The sequence below is a fragment of the Phodopus roborovskii genome, unplaced genomic scaffold, assembly GCF_943737965.1.
Source record: "Phodopus roborovskii unplaced genomic scaffold, PHOROB, whole genome shotgun sequence".
Taxonomy (NCBI): domain Eukaryota; kingdom Metazoa; phylum Chordata; class Mammalia; order Rodentia; family Cricetidae; genus Phodopus; species Phodopus roborovskii.
In genome coordinates, this window is record NW_026126543.1 from 245,602 (window position 1) to 251,056 (window position 5,455).

Sequence of the window (5,455 nt, forward strand, 5' to 3'; positions counted from 1 at the left end):
CAGCATGATCTACAAAGTGAGTTCCAGGCCATCTAGAGCTACACAGAGAAACCAACCCTGTCTTGAAAAAAAGAAATGTTAAGTTGGTCTGGATTAATTTAGCTCTGAGATTTCTTTACTGGCTTTTAATTTAGAATACCTATTTAAGTGGGAGAGTGGAGAATTGAAATCTCCCATTACCACATCTGAACCTATGTGGTCTTTAATGACCTTTTAGCATTTTTTTATGAAATTTGGGCCCCCAGAATTCAGTACATACATATTTATATTAGTTATACCCTCTTGATGAATTGTCTCATTATGTTTGGTGGCTTTTGTATCACTTCTGACTTACTTTTGTTTGAAACTTGCTTTATAGCCACAGGTTCTTATTTGAGGCCCCTGTCCACCTTTGCCTCTCAGCTTTTTGTTTGTTTGTTTGTTTTTATTTTTCAATACATGGTTTTTCTCTGTGTAGCTTTGGAGCCTGTCCTAGTACTTGCTCTGTAGACCAGGCTGGCCTTGATCCACCTGCCTCTGCCTCCAGAGTGCTGGGATTAAAGGCGTGCATCAACACTGCCCAGCTGCCTCTAGGTTTTTAGAAGTCTTTCATAAATAGAGACAGAAAATAGTTGGGTGGTTTTAATCCAGTCAGCTGGTCTATGTCTTTTAATTAGTTGTAGCCATTAATAGTCACAATTGAAATTGAAAAAGGTCTACCATTTCTGATCTTGCTGCTTGCTTTTCTGGCAGATTGATTGGTAGTTCTTTTCTCCCTCACCAACATAGTGCAGTTCTCTGAACTCATATAGTAGTTTACAATCACCTGTCACCCCATTTCCAGGGGACCCAAAGGCTTCTTCTGACCTTCTCCAGTTTATGTATATAAATGGTGCTATTCATATATAGAATCGGGCACATGCACATGCAAACAATATAATTAATTAAAATTTTTCTGTAGTGCTCTTAGTTGCCTTAACTTGCATTATCTTGAAATATTTTTATTTTTATTTTTCCATTTTAATAGATAATTTTACCTGGTATGACAATCTTGGTTAACACTTTCAAACCTTGGACTGTATTGATGATGGGAGATGTCATTCTGTATATGTTTCTCATACTGGTTAATGAATAAAGCCAATAGGAAAGCAAGATAGATGGGTCTAGGAGACAAGGAGGAAAGAGGAAGGAGGAAGGAGAGTCAAGATGGAGAGTCTGGAGAAAGCAGTATGCTGGCCGGCTGGCCGGCTCCCCGGTAAGAGAAATACATAGATCAGCAGAAATGGGTTAATAATTAAGACAGAGCTAGCCCATAAGAAACTAGCACCTGGCCAATAGCACTGTACCAAATACAGAGTCTTTGTGTGTTATTTGGGGCTGGGGCTGGCGTGGCGGCGGGACCAGACCAGGCGGCAGGCGGAAAAACCGTACTCCATATTACTCCTTGCTTTTCTGGCTTTTGGCGTTGCTGAGAACAGATTTGTTATTATTCTGCTATCTGTGTCTTTGTATGTTAGTTGGTATTTTCCTTACAGTTTTTTTTTTAATTGTTTCTTTGCTTTGTATTTTTGACAACTTGACTATGTGTCACAGAGAAGTTCTTCTCTGGTCACGTTTCTTTGGGAATCTAAATGTTTCCTGTGTTTGAATGCCTGCTCTTTTCTCTAGGTTTAGGAAAGTCTTGGTTATAATTTTACTGAAAAACTTGCCTAAGCCATTGGCTTTTATCTCAACTCTTCCCTCTACCCCATAAGTCTTTGCTTTGGTCTCTTCAGTGTGTCCTAGACTTTTTGGAAATTTAATCATGCATATTGATATATGTATTTCCTTGCAGAATTTTTCTCCATAATCTTGTTTTGCCTCCAAAGTGCTGATTCTTTCATTCGCTTTGAGAACTTTGTCTGTGTCTTGAGTTGGTTCCTTAGGTTCCTTTTCCATGTATTGAATTAAATTCCTTACCTATTTGAATCCTCAGCTTGGTCCTTGAACCTGTGATCTTTTCCCAGGGATTCCCATCGTCTTTGAGAGACTGTCAGTCTGTGGGCTGTCAGGGTGATGGCTCTTATTTCCAGTGTTGAAGGGAAGTCAGAGGAGCCTAAATAAGATCAGAGGCAGGTAGTTTGTCCTGCCTGCAGAGTATTTTGGGAGCCTAGCAGAATTGTTGTCATCAAGAGACTTCATCCAGCAACTGATGGGAGCAGATGCAGAGTCTCACAGCAAATGTTAACAGAGCTCAGAGTCCTGTGGAGGACGTGGAGGAAGGATCAGAGGAACCAGAGGGGTCAGGGACACCATGAGAACACAGCCCACAGAATCAAATGGAGCATTGCAGAGCTCAGTCTATAGGGGTTTGACCCTAGGCTCTGCATAGACATTATGACTAACTTGATCTTCTTGTGGGATTCCTAATGGTGGGAGAGGAGACTGTCTCTGACCCTTGCCTACATTTGGGACCATTTTCTTTTCTACTGGATTACCTTGTCCAACCTCAATATAATGGTATGTGCCTGGTCTTTTTGTAGGTTGTTATACTGTAGTTGGTTGATGCGGGCAGTGGGGGTGGGGATCTGGGAGAGAGGGGATGTGCGGTTTTCAGGGAGAGAAGGGAGGGGAACTGCAGTTGGGGTGTAATATATGAGAGAAGAATTAAAAAAAAAAAAAAAAAAGAGCGGAGACAGGAATCATGGAAGATCCCTGCTTACTGGCTTTCCTCTCAGTGTTTGGCTCTTGCTTATACAACTCAGGACCACCTGCCCAGAGGTGGCACCACCCGCAGTGGGCTGGGCCCTTCCACATCAATCATAGCTTTGCCTATAGGCCATCTGGTGAAGGTGTGTTCTCCATTGAGGGTCCCCTCAATGGTTTGTATTAGTTAACAAAAGACTAAGCAGCTGAGGGTGCATGTGTCCTGGTTTGTAGGTTTTCTCCCTCTTCATTCTGTGTTTGTTTGTTTTATGTGGGTGTTTCTGGTGGCTCTCTTCACTAGGATTTATGTTCAGTGTTGGCAAGATTGACTGCAGCAACTATCATGAAGATTTGACAGAAGGAAGTGTCAGGGTCAGCTGCAAGAAAACTGCTCTTTACCTGTTGCAGACCTTATAGGAGTGCTAGGCCCTGGTTAGGCAAAGTGTCTATTTTAAGTAATGGCAAGAGTGGGTCAAGTAGGAGTATGGGGAGCATATGAGATAGTGGTATGAAAAGCAGTAGAGAATATACTGTATATTAAGTCTTGAGAAAGTGACAGATACAATAGCTCTTTCCAGCAGGGTACAACTTACAACTTAGTTTTTATATCTGAAAATACAGAAATGTGTATATTAAGAAAAACTTTATTTTAAAAATAACAAAAAATTAAACAAGATTTTGTGTGTATGTGTCTCTGTGTGTGTGTCTGTGTATAAATGTCTCTGTGTGTATGTGTGTGTGTGTGTCTGTGTATAAGTGTCTCTGTGTGTGTGTCTGTGTGTGTGTGTGTCTGTGTGTCTGTGTGTGTATGTTTAAAGATAAAAAAATCCAAATGAGCAATAAACTGAAAGTGGTTTGTTGAAGATTGAAACAGGTGTGTTCTCAGTCAACATTTCCTCCTGGTTGCAGGAGAGACAGCTCCCTGATTTACTTCAGCTGTCTCTGTCTGGACACTGCAGTAAATTCCATCCCAAACTCACTGAGCTGGGTTTTGCCCCTTCCTGCTGTGGCTGGGCAGAATTCCTCACCCCACTTCCACAGTCACTACATTCTGTGTTATCATCGTGGAGCCTGTAGTTTCCGTGCAGATGCAATTCCCCAAACTGCTTACATACTTCCTGTGGTTCCAAAGGCTTTCCTGCTCCACGTGTATGCACGTTTTTCAGCTTTTGGGACCCTTACCCATTCTTAGGCTGCTAGAGGGTGGCAGACTTCTTCACTGAGGGCCAGCCAGCTGAGGATAGCCTCTGCAGTGATGAAATCTCATGTGTGTTCCTGGCATAGTCAGACTTCTTCTCAGGAGATTGTGTTTGTTTTTCAGAGGGAGTGGATTCACTGCTCAGGAGTGACCAGGTAGGTGTAGAATTGGGGTGCTGTTTCTCTGCTAGGCTGGTGTTGTAATACCAACTTGAACCCCAGTATGCTTTACCAACCTTGCCTGCATGGAGTTGTCTGTGATCAAAGACTGCAGGGTAGCTGGGATGGCCCTGTCAGGTGGGTGTCTCTACAAGGATAGTCTGTTTTAGTTTTGATGCCCTCCCCAAATCATTCTATCATCGGAGAACACTGGTTAATGCCTTTGTTGAGTCCTGCTTCACATAATATTTTGTTTCTAGTAGCCTTTATTGCTTTTCCCATTGTATGTAAGATTTCCCTTTATTACATTTGATCTTTCTTAATAATGCATAGATTATTTCTGCTAAGTCCCTTTTATTTTATATTATTTCTGATATGGTCTTCACTTCTGTAATCTCTTCCTTGCCTTAAATTGTACCTGTTTTGGGGTGAGTGGGGTGAGGGGGTTGGTGAATAGGTTTGGATTTTCTCATTGTTCCCATCTCCCTTGTTTTCATCCTGTTTTTTACTTTATAGTTAAATATTTTGTACTTGAACTCTTTCTGAAGTAATTTTTTCATTAAAAATCCTCCATTCTGCTGATACTTGATGGTTTCTGTACTGATTTGGGTTTTGTTTGTTTTGGTGAAGGAGAGTTGTTTTTGTTTGGGGTAGATTTTTTTTCTATTTACTGACTTATTCTGTATAGTATATTTTGATCATATTATTTCCTCTCCCCCAACTGCACTCAGATCCTTCCTACCACCCAACCTCATGTTCTTTCTCTCTCTCAAAATACAAAAACAAGGGCTAGAGAGATTGCTCAAAAGTTAAGAGCACTGACTGCTCTTCTAGAGGTTCTGAGTTCAATTCCCAGGAACCACACGGTGGCTTACAACCCTCTGTATTGAGATCTGGTGCCCTCTTCTGGAAGGCAGACAAACATGCAGACAGAACCCCATACATACATAGTAAATACATCTTTTTTAAAAATACAAAAACAAAACAAAAAATAACAACAAAAAAAAGCATGCAAAAAAAAAAAAAAAAAAAAAAAAAAACCATGGCGTTCTTTTTGTGTTAACCAAGTACTGAGCATGGTACCTGCCTTGTAGTATTGATGATATACCCAGTGTTACTCTATTGGAAAAAAAACTGATTAGCAGGTATGAATTGTAAATAGCTTTTGGTAAGGGATGGGAGTTTGTGCCCACTGACCCTCTCTGCTAGGATTTTGTCTGGCTTGAATTTGTGCAGGTCTTGTGAGTGCTGTCCCAGTCTCTGTGATTCAGTCCTGTTGTGTCTGGAATGTGCCATTTCTTTGACGTTTTCTGCTACCTGTGGCTCCTACAGTCTAGGCAACTTTTCTTCCTTATAGACCCCTGAGCCTTGAAAGGAGGGGTTTGATAAAGACTTCCCATTAAAGATTCAGTACTCCAAAACCTCTCTGCACATT